A 19,031-nucleotide genomic window follows, 5' to 3' on the forward strand; every position below is an offset into this window, starting at 1 on the left:
TGGCAGTGTTCACTGTATTCTTATCACCCCCAACTAGTCACGGCAGATGGCTGCCCCTCCCCAAGCCTGGTTCTGCCAGAGGTTTCTTCCTGTTAACCTTTTAAGACCTACCATAGAACCAAGTCTGCCAGAGCTTATCTTTATATTTTTACATGCTGTAGTGCCATTTTTGGGAGCATTTCAAGTTGCTATACATTAATACAACCGTTATAGCCCAAATTTTAGTAATATGTGTGCATTAAGTCCATAGAAATGACATAAATTGCAAAAAAGTGCAATAAACTACAAAAAAATTGAAAATCGTTTTTGTTTTGTTTTTTACATATATTTCTAGTTAGAGAAATTTAAGAGGTTTATTGCTCAAAACTGTAAATACAAAAAAGTTGCACAAAATAGTTTCCAACCACAGGAAACTTATTTTGAGTTTCTTCATAGTTTTATTATTGGACATACACCAATTTTTATATACTGCAGGGAAAATGAAAATAAATATTATAATGCAAATTTGCAAAAAAAACCAAACCAGCATGTGCATCAAAATAAACTATTTCCAGCAGTGCAATTTGAGTTCTAAGCATCCTAGAAACTATACAGAAAAGCATAAAGCCAAATATGACTTTTAAAAACACCAGTATAGGCTTATAAGGCCCTAAAGGTAAAAAACTATTTATAAATTTTCTGCGAAAATGACGTCACTTCCGGTTTTGGCCAGGTAATGGCGGACATACGGTAGTTCGCGCTGACGTCTATTCCAACCTACAGCCTACCTACAGCTGATCGGATCGGCAAAGCGTGTTTCTGGAATATAATGTAATATATTATGTTTTTGTTGTTGCAAGCGCTTTTTATGCAATTTTTGCAAAGCTTTATGTGGAAGGAAACCGTAAGCTAGGACAAGCTAATGGCATAACATGTAAGTACAACTCCTCCGGTTTTATATGCAAAAAAAAGTGATTGCGCTACCTTACGTGGTTCCAGTTCTACAGAGATTTAAAAATAGTTATGCAAAACGGAGCGTGCCCGCTCCGACCGGTTTTAAAGGGTTAAAAAGGGTTTTTTCCTTCCCACTGTCACCAAGTGCTTGTTGGTAGTGGGTCGTTTCATTGTTGTGTTTCTCTCTCTTGTGGTAGGGTCTTTACAATATAAAACACCTTGAGACAACTGTTGTTGTAAATTGTCTCTGTACAAATAAAATTGAATTGAATTAAATTCCTGAAATCAGACATCGTGATTGAGGGTAGATTTGACCAAAACATGCTCAATATTTATATGGTAGCGACCTTTCAATCACACCACCAATACAGCATCCTCTGTGGACACTGATGAGGATTTACAAAATGAACATTGCTGTATATGATAATTTGTTGGGCAGCCAAATAGTCAGTTTCCTATTGTCCTTCATACAAAGTTTTACTGCCCATTAGAAAGAATGTACATTAATGGCAGTTTGGTCATCTTTTATATACAGTCTGTGGGCAGCACTGGCTGACTGTCAAGGCTAACCTCAATGAACAACAGCTGCTGTACTAATGAGGAAGCTGGCGTCTTCCTCCGTGGGAAGGTTTTCTTTGTTTCACCAGTGTAGCATTCCCTACAGCTGCCACGTGGGATGTCATACATCACTACATCATATCATACATGTCAAATGTCGCTCTCAAGCAGAGAGCTTGAAGTCTTCACTAGATCTTGTAGCAGTGCAGCCGTGTGACCAAGATGGATGCTAAGGTGCCTCCTCTTGTCCTCGCTGAGCTGACTGAGTCTGCCTCGGTATCGAGTTGGATTGACTGTCTTTACGTCTTTATTCCTGTGGTTACACAGCATCACCCATGTGTGGACTCGAGCAGAAAGGGAAAAATGAGTAAAAAAAAACCAATGTGTGAGACAACATCTCCTGGTGGCTTTTTTTGGACACATATTTACTTTAATATTGAACGCCTCTCTCTCTGTCTGTATTTGTTGTGAATTTTCATGCTAAAGCTTTCTTTTTTGAAAAAAAACTAAAACTACTGGATAAAATATGAGACCCTCAGTGACGAAGGGAAAGTAATGTGGTCGTTTTAAAGTTTTATTCCACTGACATATTGGAGGTTAGAACAGTGCTCAAATACTATCTGGATATTTTCTAATTCGCTTATTGCAGACTTTGGTCTCTTGGGGATATGAATGTATATTGCCTTCATGGATTATAAACATTGCATTTACCTTCTACACCATCTATTTATGAATTTATTAATATCTAACTGTGGCTTGTTGCATTTTACTGTTTGTAACCAATATACACATCGCAGCAGGGTGATTATTGCGTCACCTTTCATCAGGTCAGAGGTTACAGCAACAAAGTCTGCATTAGGTACGGGCATTAGTGTGTGCAACCTGTGATTTCACCATTAAACTGTTAGAGGTAGAGGAGGAGGAAACCCGTAAACCTTTTAAAGTTAAAGGTGCAGAGAGGCTCAAGAAATAGAAGATTTGAGCGTGTTTTGGTTAATGCGCTGTTTGAACTGCTGTTTAAATTCAGTGCAAATGGCCGATTTGGCATTCAGCTATACAGGAAGTCGGCCTCCCGAGTACGATCTGATAATGAAAAAATACAGCCTTAAGTGATTTTTACTACCTGTCAACTCTTTGTTTGATTAAAAGACTGAAGTTTGATTAAACTCGGGGAAAAAACCCGAGCCGGCTGAGCTGTTGGTGTCTGAGCTGCAGGCATCTGGAGACTGCGCTTCATGTTTGTGCTCTGGATTTGTATAAACTCTTATATGCTACTCGGCTATTACCGCAGGGGGCCATTTTGTTTATGGGCCAAGCTGAGCAGACCACCGCGCCTGTGTTCGCAAGCTCCTTTCACCAGGAGAGTTGTAATAGCCCAGAGCTGCTCCAGAGAAGTTTCTGTTTTGTGTTGAGCTCCAGACAGGAAACGGCACTCCGGGGAACCACAGGCATCCATAAATATTCAAGCCCAGAGAAGTTTGTAGAGTATGTCGTTAAGGATTTATGGCAGGCTGCAGAAGTGGTCATGGTAGAGGGAGGGGTTGCGTGAAGTGGTGTATGAACCTTGTTGTAGACAAACTTGCACACTAGACTCCTCGGAGGGCAGGTGCTATGGTTGAGAAACGGAAATAAGTGTGAAGATTCAAACTTTGAGAATGTGAAAGCGATTTAGCCCGGTGTCATTCGAAGGGTTTAATATTCTTGTCAAGCGTGTTGGCCGATTTCCCTGTCCTGCATTGCTCTCCCTGTTGTGAGGAAAACGGTGCTGCGGATCCACCATCTGTTTAGCGTTTTAAAGGGTTTGGAGGAAAACCCCAGGACAATGGGTTGCCGCGTGTATCCACAACATAAACAACATTTTATTGATGCATTTGCGGCATAATTTGACATGTTCTCACTTTGGACGATTTAAGGGCTAATATCGCCTAGCTTCAGGAGTGCATATGCCTCTCCAAAGATGTGAAATAATAAACAGAAGCACCGGCGGCAGCACGTTCACATTTTTGTGACATTAAAAAAAACAAAAAAAAAAGAGGAACATTACACGCACGAATCAGTCAAACTTGAGTTTTCGCCTCTTGCTTCTGTATGTTTTTCTTGTAAGAACACGAAACCGCTCTTGACTTTTGCAGAACATCGTGGCTTCGGGTCAGCACATTTGTGTTTCACAACCTGCTTTCCACTCGGCTGGATGCATGCCCTTGTGTACTCACCACAACCACATGATGCTTCAATTAATACCCAGCATAATGACTACTTCATCTTACATTTCACACCTATTTTTTTTCTCATCTTCCTACTTCCCCTTTTTCATTTCTCTTTTTGACGCCTTCAACTTTTTCCTCACATCGGCCCAGCTATGAGCCACCGTCTCTCTCTTTTCTCACTCCATAATTTCATGGCGAACTTTCGGCTATTTTCAGAGGCCTCTTCGCAGCCTCAGCTTCTCTTTTTTTTCTTCTCCTCCTTTTTTCTCACAAGCCCACTCCTGTCAGTTAGTGCGTCTGTAGGCCGCATTGTTACACCATTTCCCTTCTGAGAGTCATCGGTGTCTCCGCACAACACCAAGATAAGAAGAATTTCGAAGTAAAGGTCCCAGAGAAGCAATGCTAGGAGTGCGCGATACAACCTCAAAATTAGATTCCAAGGAAATTAGACATGTAATTATATTTCTGTTGAAATATAAAAAAAAAAAACCCCACAGAAGAATGTTTAATCTGGCATTTATTAACAAAACAAACAAAAAGAAAGGCATTTTCTATCCTTTTCCCATGAGCTACTCACACTGATGAGAGACTACACCGCTCAAAGTATGAATCTATTGAAATGAGTTGCGGGCAGCAGCACCATCATATCCAGTGATATGACAAAAATCAAATGGAAACACACACAAGGTGTTTTCCATGAAGGTAAAAGTATCAAAGACCAGCTTAACTAAATGATTTAATTTAACAAGAACTAAAGTACCTTAACTGACTGACTTGTAATAAGCTGCATAATATTTTTAAATAATAAAACTGACAAATATGTTCTACCTGGTGCGTTGCATCTTGCGTTGACCTTTTGAACCAGCTGCTCAAAGCCCTGCTTTGCCACCATGTAACCGCATCAGTAATTTCCATCCACCGTTTGCTCTTCTTGTCATATGGAGTCCAACTAGCGAGCACCAGCACTCAGTGGAATCATTTGTTTACGTTTGGTCGCACATCACCAGCTGCTCGTATCTCCTCCTTGCATGCCATTATAACCTGGGTGCCCTTAACAGCGTGAGTTTCTAGCCTCAAGTGGTGAAACACGTTTCTTGTTTCCACAGGAAACAGTTTTTTTCTTGTGTATTATGGAAAGTACTTTGCTTTGTTGGGGGTTTTCAAAGTAGCTCTCTTTTTACTAAATAGTCAGGTGGACACGGCGCTCTTGCTGTCAGGTCCTGTCTCACTGTGCGGATCAAGGAGTGTAACTACACTCTTACACTGGTCTTTTCACTATCAGTGAAAAGACCAGTCTAAGGTGATAGTGACTGTTTGGGAGTGTGCTATTGTTCAGTTGTTGTATGGCTTCATCATATATATCAACTGAATTTTGTTTATGTAGCTTCAAATCATATTATGAGTCACCTCAGGACACATAGGGGTGAGCATATTGTTGACCAGCAGTGATGGGTAGGTGGGTTGCCTTACTTTTTGTGTTAAGTTTAGCCGATGTTTCCTTGGTCATAGTTGTGATATACCTGTGATTAGCTAGCATTAGCTGCCAGCATTGTTGACAACCTTCATCTTTGACATTACATCTTTCTCCTATTGTGGAGAAGCATTGCATTGTGCCACACACGTCATTAGTCTGCTGACTCAGTCGTATTTTTGTTGCTTATGTCTGTTGCTTAATGTTGGTTGGCACACAACTTATATGTGGTTTACCAAGCTAGCGGCACTAGTATAAAAACAAGGGAGAATATATATAAGTGTTTAATAATTTGTCTCATATGAAAATCATGATCATTAGTATAAATAAGTTTAATAATAACCTTATAATAAACTAAAAATAACTCAACAATTGGCCCAGAACCAGGTCAGTTGGGGCAAGCACAAAGCAAATAGAGAAAAAAGAGAGACATCACGCTTTGAGTATACTCTGCTGTGGATATGGACAGCTGGAGACATGACGGCCGAGTAGTCATTCCTGTCATACTTCTTTGAAGTCCGCCGCCTGAGGTGCATGTGTATGTTGTACATTGTAATGTAAATTCTCAGCAGACAAGTTCATGCAGGTACAAAAATTGGCAGGCACGCTGACATCCACTCAGACCCTCGCTTTCACCGTCTGATGACGAAATTTACATCACTCAGTCCCGAGCAGACGCACAAGGTATAATCAAGGCTTCAGGCATTAAACATAGAGTGGATTCCTCAGGCCAATAAACATACACCGAGATGTTCCTCCAGAACGGTGCAGAGAGAGTGTCATCGCAAATCACAGAAATCCTCTGTTTACAAAACGAGAAAAAAAAAGCAAATCTACAGATTTGAAATTCACATCAAAACTATTTAATTTTGTATTTTCTGACGCATTAGGTAAACAAAACATTACCAACCAACATTATTCAAAAACAAGCGGCCCTCATGTTCACATTCGGTATGTCTGAGGCAGCTGATGAAATCGTGAGGGTTCGCTTTGCCCTTCTGCAAGCCACACATCCCCTGCAGTGTCATGTGATCCCACCAATAAAAAGCAGGAAGTTTCATTTCCTATCCTGCCAACAAATTCCTCATCCATCCTCCCTTATCTTCACAAACACTCAGACTTAAATGAAAGAAGACACCGAACAAGGCTGATGTTACACGAGAGTAAACAAGGGTGTCATGTGAGGAATACACCAACATTTTGGCAACGTATGAAAAGGGAATTGTTGATGTCTACTCCTGTGACTGATAGGGTTCCAGGAAAAGCAGGGCCAAAGGTGAAGGGCTCGTTTGATATAAGCAAAGGTGAACTTATGCATTTAAATGTGGATGCTGTGGTATATAACAAGATGATGCCTCAATTGTTATTAGACCAAAAAACCCACAAAAAAACGTGCACGTGGTATCAGCGTGTGTTTTCTTCTTGGAGCTGCCATGTTAAGGGGAACTGTGTGTGTAGCGTTGATCTGGCGCTCATTAGTTCTTGTCTTGATGCTTGTGCAAAGCAAGCGTGCACATGTGTGGGCGCCAGTTTGTTTGTGTTTGTGCTCGTGCTTGCGAGCGTTCATGCGTTGAATCGAGTAATCCACTTGAGTTTGTGGTCGAATGGGTTTGCTAACTGCCAATTTGGTAAGAGGGAGCATCGGTCTTAAATAATCTAGTGTTTATTACACGAGAGAGCGAAGCACTGCTGATTAAGGGCAGCAGTAGCCCCTTAATGGGTTAGCTTTATGCACAGCAAAATGGCCCTTAGCAACCTGAGCTAAAGGGATCTCAGGCTGCTGCGTGAAAGGTCTCAGAGTTTATTATTAATAAAGCTAATGGGACTAACTAGAGGGCTGCTTTCTCATGTGTGTCATTAGTTCCTCTTACACAGGAGTACTGAAAATAAGCCTTTTTCAGCTTTTCATTATTTATTTTTGTCTGGCAGCCCACAAGTGAAAATAAGATATTTAATGTTGTTTTGCCGTCTGCGCGTCTGTCTTTCCTTCACCCACTCTGCCATATCTCATTCACACACATCTACAAATGTGCACCCACACACGCCTCCTATCTGAAAGACACACACACACACACACATATACACGATCATAGAGGGGAAAATCAGGCAAACCGCCCTCATGAATTCTTATTAAAGTGAGATTATTGAAATGGCAGTCCTTGCTTTTCGATGTCAATCACTGCACATTATGCCGACGGCGATAAAAGCATTTATTTTCCATCTGGCTCGAGGTCCAATTACTCCTGCAGTTTACTGCGCACACAGCGGTAAAATTCAGGTTCTCGGAGCAATCTGGTCAACAGCATGTCGCACTGTCTGTCAGGATTTAATATGAGATGTCAATTAGGACTTGCAGGAGTTTGACGGGATATCTCAGACTGACAACGCCGCTACTTTCTGGATACCCCGTGCATTTCTCCAGAGATGCCCCTACTTATTCATGCTTACATTTGTTTGTTTGGCCAGGAAAAACAACAAAACCAAAAAGAAAACTTCGCTGACCCCAAAGTATTTAGAGGACTTGATTAAAAGCAAAAAAAGGGGGCATTTATTAAAGTTTATTTGCATGTTGAAATGTGAATGTCAGGTGATCAGCTAGAAGATGTGGCTGACAGGCTGTAATACAAACCCTCTATCCAGCCAACTGTTTTCTTAACCACTTGAGCCTATTGTGAGCTGACAAAGAGGGGTTTATCCAGAACAGGTCACCAGTCCATCACAAGGCCAACACAAAGAGAGCCAGACAATTCTCACTCACACCTACAGACAAATTAGAATCAGCAGTTAACCGAACTTTTAGGTGGAGTGGTTAATCCACCTCACAGCAAGATGGCCCTGAGTTCAAACAGTGTTGCCTGGGTGGGGCTGCGGGACCCACAGTCCAGACACAGTCCAATAATTTGTGGTTGTGTAGTCCTAACTTAGAGGGAGAAGTTCTCAAAGCTTTAAAAAGAGAGAGATTTGTTAGTTCCTGCTGTTATATAAATGTAAAATCTCACAAGATAACTGATCGTTGTGGAGCTAGTCATCAGTTACTATTAAATTTGAAAGATTTAGAAAGATTTACATGTAAATTTTCCATATAATTTGTTCTCATAAGTACAATGTAAGAGGACATTTTAATGTATTTGATTGGTATACAGTCAGTTTATACTAAGCACATGTTCCTTTGATTAAATACAGTTTCTGAATAATTTAATCTGTCATTTTTATATATTTCAGTGTCATTACTCTAAATTATTGCTTCATGTTATTTGAGGGTGTTATTTTGATTTTGCCTGGACTCATTATTTTTACTTTTGTTTTGTAGGTCAGCTGTGCAGGGGAAAAACCGTAGAAAAAAAAAAGACTTTCAATTATACATCTTCCTTTTTTTTTCCAGTGCCGATAGGATGAGTCATTGCTCGGCGTAGTTGTGTGGCCACTTGAACCTCTGATTGTGAGTGTGTTACATTAAATTTTATTACTTCTGACAAGCTTAACTCCAAACTGACATTTAGGACTGTAGGTTGATCTCATGAAGAGTCTTTCAAGTTTGAAAATAGAGAAAAAGAACCAGCCTGTGTATACCTTCCTTCTGTGTAATAGCTCTCAGTCTGTCAAACTCTGTCTGCACATCCATCAATAAGTCAACATTACATCTCTGTGTTAGTCGGTCTCTGCTGATATATTTATAGGGATTTCCTGAGGCTTTCTTTCTGCATCTTTCTGGTGCTGGGCTGTCAGGCCCTGCCTAAGTGTTACTGGGTGGCATCTGGCTGAGCTGAACGTTATATCTGAGTTATCTGTTGTGACTGTGCACTGTCTGATGACATTTGTCAGTATTTACTCTTCTAGGTGAACAAAGGCTTCTTTTCTCTTCCTGCCTGTGACTCAGGATTGAAAAGGTTGCAGAAAGTTCATCTTCTGTTTGTTGGGAGCATGACCAGGGCCCAGACAGACATGTATAGGCTGTGACAGGTTGTCTTTGTTTAGGCTGGACTGATACAGACATTTCCCTGTGCATGTCAAAGGGCAACTTCAGGTGAAGTGCAATTCTGTTTTGTAGCCCCACTTTGTCTTATTTTCTCCTCTTCTGCTTCTTTTTACTGCTTCTCTACTCTATGTTACATTTAATGACAGCTTAGAGACGTAATGACGCTTCTCTAGATGACAATCAGGGAGCAAAACCTGACTCTAAATGCTTTCTTGTCAGTCTTGTGACTGGAAATTCAAGTTCTGGACTGACTTAACGGGTATGAAAAGCCAAAAAGTCACAAGAACTGAACACACTTCGCTCAGAGGACCCTAAGCTTCTAAAGTTCCTGTAATTTGACTCGGATGTACCGCAGCTCAACTTGCTCAACCGTAAAATGGCAAAAAACAGAGAGGAAGTGGAAAGGATGTTAAAATGCTTTAGCTGAGATTAAGCTTAGTATCACATAGTAGTGATAGTAGTACTCATTCAATAAAACTTCCAGGACTCTTGAGCAAATTAAGCCCATTTCAGATACCCAGGTGACTTTAACTAGATCTGACCCAGTAACAATTATTCATCAGTTTCAGCACAGCAGCAGTGTGAACGCAGCATGAAGCATTCAGTCACATTACCAGATAAGATTACTTGCAGACGTCTGTCCTGCATCTTGATCTGATTAGCTCGCTAAAAAGACAAAAAAGCTTTAACGTATGTTTCGTTTTCTCTTTTTCAGTGCGATCAGCAGTTTCACTCCAAGCTGAAATGTTTCTAAAATGTCATTTTCTGGTGACAGAGTCGGTGACAGGTCAGGTTAACAAAATAGTCAAGAGTTTGGCGTTTCTTAAACCGCAGCGTGGCGACAGGGGTCCTCGTTCTGCTCGGCAGCCTCGGTGAGCTCAGTGTGGCAGCGCGTGGAGCAGTTTTCCACCTGCTGCAGATTTTGAGTCCCCTCAGCTTGCAGCAGATCTCTACAGCAGAAGGACTGCAGCCAGCCGGTGGAGTGGGAGTTTGTCGGACCGTGAGATGAAACACTGTCTTGAGAGGCAGCTGATGACACTGTGGATCACATCATCAGCGATTTGGTCAACCTGCTGGTAGAGAAACCGGAGTCCGGAAGCTCGCTGTTTAGCAGTGATAAAATAAAATCGCAAAATATACTTGGGTGTCCATTATTATACTTAGTCGTTAGTCGTGCTCTCTCGGAAACACTGCTGTCTGGCAGTAACGCAAAAATAAAAGATCCACCATATGATGTTCGTGGTTTCAAAAAAGGCCCTACATCAGTGCTGAAAGACAAGCGAGGACCTTTTAACAGTACCAGCAATAAGAAAATCTCTTTGGCTTTCTTGCTGCACATCAGCTCCGTTTCTGACTATCCACTTGTAGGCAGAGGTCACTTTCACCCCCTCCCCGACCGCACCAGGTTCCCTGCGAAGTCTCATTATCCTTTTATCTCAACATTTATCTGACAAGAGACCGGGGAGGGAGGATCCAGGCCATCTTTAAAGATTAATAAAAGGCAGTGAAAAGACAGAGTATAGCTCCAAAAAAAAAAGAGAAAGAAGGGCGCTTCAAACTAGCAATTCTGTTTAATGTCTGCATGTGATAGGGTTGACAGAATTATTAATCAGGAACTAAAGAAAATTCAGACCTTTGCTCTCAGCTGCCTCACTTAGAGTCTTTAGTTACCACCATTACATAGCAACTGAAGGTCGGGAGGTCTGCCACTAATTGGTTCTACAGGGTTTTGAATAACAATGAGAAGAGCCCAATTATAAAATCACTATGAGACACCACAGAGGAGTAAGAGAGAGTGTGCGAGAAACAGAGGGAGGGAGCATGAAAGAGTGAGAGGGAGTGACGAGGGACCCGCTGGACCAGCGATGGGAGAGAGGGACTAGAGAGAAGAAAGACAGAAGTGAAGCTGTTTCATCACTTTTGCTTCCCTTTCCTCAGCAGCACGCTATTAATAAAATTTATAAATCAGCGGTGGCATAAATTTTAATAGAGGGCTGTGGAAAAACAGTCAAGGTCTCTGAAGATAGCTCCACCTCATTTGAAATTCCATTTGCATAAAAGATTCACGTAACACAGGCAGATTTGGAGGGACTCTTTTCTTTTTTATTGTGTGTTCATTTATTAGTAATAGGACCCTTTTTACATGGCGGGATCTGACACGAGCACTTTGGAATATAAATCAGTGTCTTTTTAGAACAAGTGTCTCCTACTTTTTTCTTTTTTTTTGTCTCTCCATGTGTGGCGTGCATGTGTATGTTTTTGTCTGTGCATGCATATGCACTAGTTCTTTTTTTTCTATGGCGAAAGCATTATTGGGGTATGTGCGTGCAGATGCTCTAATGCGTCCGCGCTGTGTTGCGTTTTGTGTGACGAGACATCAGCGGGCAGGTCCAGCAGCCGCCCGGTGGCTCTGCTCCTCTGAGAGATAAAGGAACAACTGCTCCCTGTATTAGCGCTTTGTTAGGTGGGTGGAGAAGCTGTGTCAGGTGCGGAAACACCCCTCCACAACTCTGTTTGACTGACTTTCACACACACCGCTGGGTATAAACTGGCACACTACCATCTGCTTTGTTTTGTGGTGTGTGAGATTTAAGGTTATATGGCTTCATAGCTATAATGGAAATTGTGTTTCTGCAGAAAAAACACAAAAGAAAACCCACTGGACTTTCGGCAGAATAGCATCTGCTACCGCTGTCTTTGATCATGAGTCTACTGATGGCTGTGGAGTGGAGTGGGCACCTGATGAAAATAGTAATGATTCACTTGTGTTTGTCCGCGGAGACTCTGAGTCTGACCGGGATTATAGTCAACCTTTAATCAACTTGGAGCAGAGGCCACGTCCTGCTAGCTCACCTCAAACTCTCTGCCCCTGATTGTATAAGCAGTATTGACTCAGATTATCAAACAGAGGGTCTCTGCATACACCTGGGCCATTACATTATTTGATTTCAGCTAGACTTCCAAGCACGAAGTCAGATTTAATCAATGAATTGACTTTAAGCCAAAGAAGCCACCCTGCTTTGGATTTTTTCCCTTTAATTTGGGCACAGTGGTCAACAATAGCAAAATTGTTTTTTTATTCTTATTTATAATCTGAACCTTTGGGACCTTCGAGTTAAAGAAATGTGTGATTTCACTTATTTTCACCTTTTGATGTGTTTTCCACAGAAGAAAACAAGGATTTTCTTAGTTTTCTTTTTGTATTGTCAATGTAATGCTTATAGCAATTCATAGACTGCTGTTCTTTAACATAGATTAATAGTCATTTATCAGACAAACTGATAATGATCCATGGCTATTACAATAGATAATGTGCACTTCTTTGCTGTTTTAAAGCAGAATATAATTCGATAAATACATTAAGATCCGTGAAGCTATAATGTGAATTTTCAAATGCACCTGTTGTGCCTGTGAGATGCCCGGACCTCTTTAAAATGTATAAACCAGCCAAAATGTAGTGGCAGCTATCTTGTTGTAAACTTCCCCATTTGTTTTGTCACCTAATTAAGCAATTAATGTCTGCCATTTTGATTGTTTGCTGTTTGCCTTAGTGCTGCCATAATAGCATCGCATTTGTCTGTTTGCAGGCAGAAAGGATTGTGCTGAATAATGCATGGCACATCACCGCGACAGACAGTGTTGCCATTTGAATTATGAACACATCGAGGTGAGACACTAACTCGCTCTGACTAGCCTGAGGTGAAAAGAGAGAAGAAAGGTGGAAAAAAAAAACACGAGTCTCATCCTTAGCTTTTGCTGCTTCACCTTTATTGGATGTGATGGATGAGAGGAGCAGTGGACATCTTGGATACTTTCATGAGCCTTGTTAAAACACTGTGAAACCTGAAGGCTGGCAGCGCTGCCTGAGGAACGTGCTGCTGTCACCTCGCCTCATAAAGCACGTAAATGTTTCTGATTTGCAGTCGAATTGGACTTTTTCTCTTTTGATAGTTCGTGGAAGTGTGTGTGCTTGTACATGCGTGAAAGTGGAAATGATGGGTATAAGGCTTCCAGTGTGCCTGCCTCTTTTTGGCACTTCCTTTTTTTTTCTTTTTTTTTTTCTTATATAGAGTTAGGCTCCATCAAAAACCCAGCATTAGCTGCCTGGAAATGTATTAATACAAAATGAAAGAACAGTCCCTCAGCTCAGTTCTACTTATACACAGACTATTACAGTGTATCATACAATTTGATAATGAAAACTTGAAATGCCCATATCACGATAAGTTATTGCAGTGTGAGCTCAGTTTAATTATTCAGTTAAGAGTAGTTTAGTGCTTCTGCAGCAATCATGGTAAGCAGCATGAATGAGGAGGGCACTGAGAGGATTGGTCTATGCAGGTTAGACTTTGGAAAGTACCCCTCATGTCTCAGTGTGGGGTGAGTTCACTGATCCACTTCTTTACCTGGAAAAAGGTCTCTCCTGTTAGTCTCCTGCAATCTAACACAGATATTTTTGCACTTTTATAACTGTAACTACATTTCTCTGAGAGTGTACTATGCGTGTATGGTTGTAATTATTCATAGCGTCTGTGAGTGCAGGCTTTTTTTTTCTTTTTCTTTTTGGAATAGTAAAGTGACTTGAGCCGAATGCCACCCTGCCATAGTTCATATGGTTTGCTGCCGACTCTGGAAAAAGTCACTTTCTAAATTTACTCCACGATATAGCAGAGAGAGATTCACAAACCTTCAAGTATAAATGTCATTAACAAAAAAAAATGGAACATCACAGGGAACTTTCTAAAATGCTCTAAAATCTAAAGTGCTACCTTAATGATAATAGATGGCTAGTGTGGCTATTGGGTAATTGCTAATAATTAAACGGCTAATGGTAACATCTGCTCCAGCCATGCTAACATTTCTTATAATTGTTTAATACTTAACTGTTGCTGAAACTGGAACTTTACTGACCTCTGAAATTCCTCACAAAGTGTTGTTGAGTGTTGCAAACAACAAATACTGTTCATGTGTTCAGCTGCTAGTGAAGGGAGGGGCTGTGTGAAGTTGTGTACCAGCTGGAGGAGGCGAAAACGCCACCAGTGGCATCGCAACTGTTGTGAATGAGTATCTGATAGTAATTTTAGCATTTATTAGTATCTTATTGTCATTTTTTATAAACCTACTGTGGATTGACACCTGACCAGCAAAAATGTCTTGTAGATAAGAGGAATGATTTGTGTGCAGTCGTGAGTTATTCATTAAAGGGTCTTTAGTCTTTAGTGTAAAGCTCCTTGAGGGGACAGTTGTTGGGATTTGGTGCTATACAAAATAAAATGGAACTGAATTGAATATTTAAAAAACATTTCAGAATGGAAAATGGCAAGCTCTGTGCAAGCATGATAGCGGTGTCTCCTTCACTCTTTTGGTGGGTTGGTCGCCTCATTAATTTGATCCAGAGGTCTCAACAAGCATTGGATGAGTTATTTTCGATATTTATTGTGGCAACTCTTTATGAAGAGTTCATTTCCTCAGATGCATTCATGCTTTGAATTTGTCAGCATTCTTTGTTTTTAAAGTACAAGAAATCCTAACAATATTAATGAAAAAATAAAAATAATAGAACTGAAATAACTGAGGCTCAGCCCAGTACTTTGCCTGTGGTGATCATTTTCAATCTAGGATGCTGCCGATATCATACATATGCATAAACTCACATTTAGTTAATCCAACAAAAGGTTTTAGCTCAAGTAAACATTCACCTAAGAAAAAAAGTGTTCTCTGGCAAATCCACTAATAGTACACAGTTGTATTTGCATCTACAAGCGATTTATACAATCCCCTTTGGCAGGTCATCCAGATCTTTCTCTTGTACTCATTCCTAGCTATTCTTTGATAAAGTTTATAGGGATAGGATGGTGTTTGATCTGCGTGTGCTTTGTACTGAGGAAAGTGTTAGTAAGACACTGGGGCGCGCTTTAGGGGCGAATTGGGTTAAAGCGCGGCATACCATCTGTCACCTTGAAGAGAGGCAGGATGTGCAGTTCAAATCTGCAGGGAGCAGATCTGTCACGAGAAAAGCCTGGGCATTTTTCCCCTGGGTGACAGAGGAGGGAGACAAGAGGGGCTGTGGATGAGAGACAAAATGAGACTGTGAGAGAGAGGGTAGTGAAAAAAAGAGTGCTGCTAGAGGAATAATGAGAAATTGTGTGCATGTGCTTGTGCCAAAATCCAGAACTGCCTCTGACAACTTATTAGCACATTAAAGTAAAAAAAAAAAAAGAAGAAAAAAAAGAGGGGGGGGGACAAAACTAAAACAAAAACTTACTGAAGCTGATGCAGCTTTTAAGGACATTTTGGCCCTTTTTCTGCAGTGATGCATATCCGAAGCAATGCAAATGAGCAGCACTATTTGCCTAGCTTGAAAAAGCAACGCTATTATTATTAACAGCAAAAGAAAAAAGTCTGACTGGGGGTTATTTTACCTCTCCCAGCGGGGAGCCTGCAAATTAACAAAAAGAAAATTGAAAGCAACATTTGCTGCCTCTGTTATTTCTGTATTTTCCATCTCCTTCCCCACATGAGAATGCAGCAGCCTCTAAATTAATTAGCTCTGGATATGTCTTAATGATATTTATACATTTTAGTGTAATTGTCTAATTGTGCTTTTCTAAAGAAACATATACAGTATGTTTTAGAAGACAAGCTCTTTGCAGCTGAAAATAGGGAGAGAATTTCCCAGCTTATTAAGGATTTTTTTTTGATGTTCAGCACATCATTAAATCCGCTCCCATTGTGATTGTGCCTAACCAGCCTCCTCTCTCCTCCACGCTGCTGTTTCTCTGGGGATAGATTCTGCACCAGGCTGTTGGTCAATTAGTCAGTGTGTGTAATTCAAAGGCTGGGAGATTATGTGTTTTCTGCTCCGTGTATGTGTTTGTTTCAGTGAGGCTGGTAGCGTTGGTCATAAAGGGCAGGAAGAAAAAAGATTAGGACTTAATAGGTGTTAGGCCCTCGAGGTAAAATATCTGGCCTCTTCAAGTATGGGTAATCTCTGGCTGTCATATAGTAACATGTTTGTACAGAACAAATAGTGTCATCCAATTTGTTTTTGTATTTATTCTTATTATATTGACTTTTAAACATAGAAAACTAATACAAAGACCTGATTTCCACATAATAAAATGTATGAACATGAAGTAAACATATTAATTAAACAGAATGAAATTAAAAACTCATTTTTTAAATTACTTTTTGTGCTTTTGATTAAGTTGGATTTGTTTAATATAGTGTATTTAACCACTGTGTACATGAATTCACAGCCATGTGGTTCTTCTTCATCAATGTGTATGTGTGTCCAGACAGGAAGCAGTTCACAGTGACGTGGCTGTATGACTCACTGTCATTGGACAGTCTGTAGTGAACCACAAAAACATGAACATCTTACTTTAATGATCACATCATATATACATATCGACACCCTACCTCCTCCTGAATGGGTGAGTCAATCTCGGTGAAACTTTGCATGAACTTTGTCATGCATACAGTGATTATCAACATCTGTATGTTTTTCAAGAATATTTATTATAAGTGCAAATTCTTTTTAATTTTGTATTTATTATCCCCGAATAGATCCGATGTGATATTCTACATTTGTGTTTATTTCATGTGTCAGGTAAATTGTATGTCACTAAAACATGAACACCAAATAAACAGCCAGCCTCAAGTGGCCATTGATTGAACTGCAATCTTTTTGCTACTTGGGTGTTTTCTCACTTATTACCTTTCTTCTTTTTAAATTAATTCTCTGCATTCATTCAAGCACTCAGCTCTCCGGTGTTTGGTTAAACTTCCTACTTTTTTAGAGATTTGTGGATGGTTTAGCACAAGTGCTTGGCCTATGTACTGTAAAGTCTGGATTATAAAAATGTTTCATCAAGCTTCAAGTCTGAGAGAAAGGCTAATGAACATTTCTGTAGTTGGATTAGGGATCTCTGTCACTGACAAGTTGCGGGCTGATCCAATCACACTACTGTTGGTCACCTGTTGCTTTCGAAGTGTCAAGTAGCTGGGGACATCAGGTATGTAGTTGTGTCTGGGAAATTACATTTAGGGATTAGTTTGCATCTCTTCTTGTTTTTCTTTGTGGCTTTAGTGAGCAGTTGAAGACCCCTGTTTGTTCTGATCCTGGGTGTTACGTGCTGTACCTCCGGCTTGCATGGGGGATTTGCAGGAGCAGGCATATGCAAGTCAAGAAAAGTTTGGTCTCGGTTCAAAGATGGCAGCTCTTTCAATAACGTGCCCTGCATTCACTCTCGACCAAAGGAAATCCTGCCTTCACTTGCAGTGCTCACCTGCTCTTTTCATCTGTGCACCACAGATCAATATTGCAAAGCCTATAGCTGCTACCTTCATCCTCTCCCCTCTTTCTCTTGTTATCTGTGCATCCCATCACCCCAAAACACATTCACCCCCCCCCCCCACTGCCTTCTCTATCCCCTCCTCTGCGCTTGTGGATATTGCTTTTCTTCTCTCCATCACTCTTGTTTTCTCCACCGCTCCATCTCAATCAAGAATGCAGCAAGTTTTATGAATTCATCAAAAATGATCATGGACAATCCGGGGAGGCATGCAGGGAGGCAACAAGGCGAGACGATGGCAGTCTGAACAGACGGAGGAAAGAGAAAAAGACAGAGGGAGGGGAAAGAGGAGCAAAGTGAGGGGGGTGGGGGTGGGGGTAGGTGTTGCTGTACTGCTGAATTTTAATGAGTACCAGGGGGAATTTCTTCTTCACATTTTTTTTCCCTTTTCTCCCTTTCCATTTTTTTTTCCCTAGGATGCACCCATCTACAACACAGCTCTATATCACTGTCTCACAAATGAGCTTTAACACGGCTTCGCTTTGGCCTGGAAAGAGCGTGTCACTGAGTGAGGCTGTCGGCTACGCACCGAGAAAACAGCGAACCAAAAGTTCTAATTGAACTGCCAATTTGTCATGTTTATCTTTGCTGTCTTCCACCAGACACCAAACCGCACATGCGGCAGCCGCCACATCCCCTTCCTGGAAACCGGCGCAGATGTAAGCAGTGTTTCTTTCCATGACAGATCTGCTGCTCATTAGTGAATTATGCATTCTTTTCATTAGAGTCTAACAGATAGCATCACAAGCATCCAGACTTTGCATTTCCATTCTTTGTGCCGTTGTCTTGCTGAATTTCTTGGGGGTGTTTTTTTTTTTGCCCCCAATTTTTTTCCCTTCTTCCACCACTATGTCCTCGTGGCCTATGGCTCCTCTGCACTATCTATGCCTTGTCTCTTTCTCCGTCTCTGCTCTCTCACTCTCTCCTGGGAAGACTTTATTATGATTTGCTCTGACAGCAAAGTACACAGATAAAAGATAATTGCCTGGCTTGACTCCTCCATTGATATGAAAATAGGATTTAAATTATTCACAGTGGTTTGAAGGTTAGTTGAAGGTTATTACTGGGAGATAGAAGTGGAAAAGAACAAGGTAAGAATAAAATAAATAAATAAATAAATAAAAGAGGGGGGAAAAAAATCTTGTGCGTTGCAAGCTGTGGCCGGAAGGTGAGGTGCTTTTCTGAAAGACTCATTTGCAATGCATGCAGTGGAGACATCTTGCGAACAAACCACAAAAGCCTCTCAGGGGGATTTGAACATGGTGGTGGAAGTCAGCTATTAAGCAGCAAATTAAGGGTGGCTTCTCCACAGCAAAACATTGTCAGTTGTAAATAAGGCTGTATCCGATCCTTGCCCACGCTCTAATCCTTTTCATTCGTCTCCTGTCTAGCCTTGCATAGCGTTTCATTTTTCATGCAAAGCCATCGGTGCACGTTAGGTAATACACCGCTCCTTTCTTGTGAAGACAGAAAAGGTTGAAGTGTTGGGTTTAAATCGGGGCCAGTTCTGTTGGGAGACTGGCTTGTTT

Source organism: Neolamprologus brichardi, chromosome 1 (genome assembly GCF_056152115.1).
Source record: "Neolamprologus brichardi isolate AB-2024 chromosome 1, ASM5615211v1, whole genome shotgun sequence".
Classification (NCBI taxonomy): domain Eukaryota; kingdom Metazoa; phylum Chordata; class Actinopteri; order Cichliformes; family Cichlidae; genus Neolamprologus; species Neolamprologus brichardi.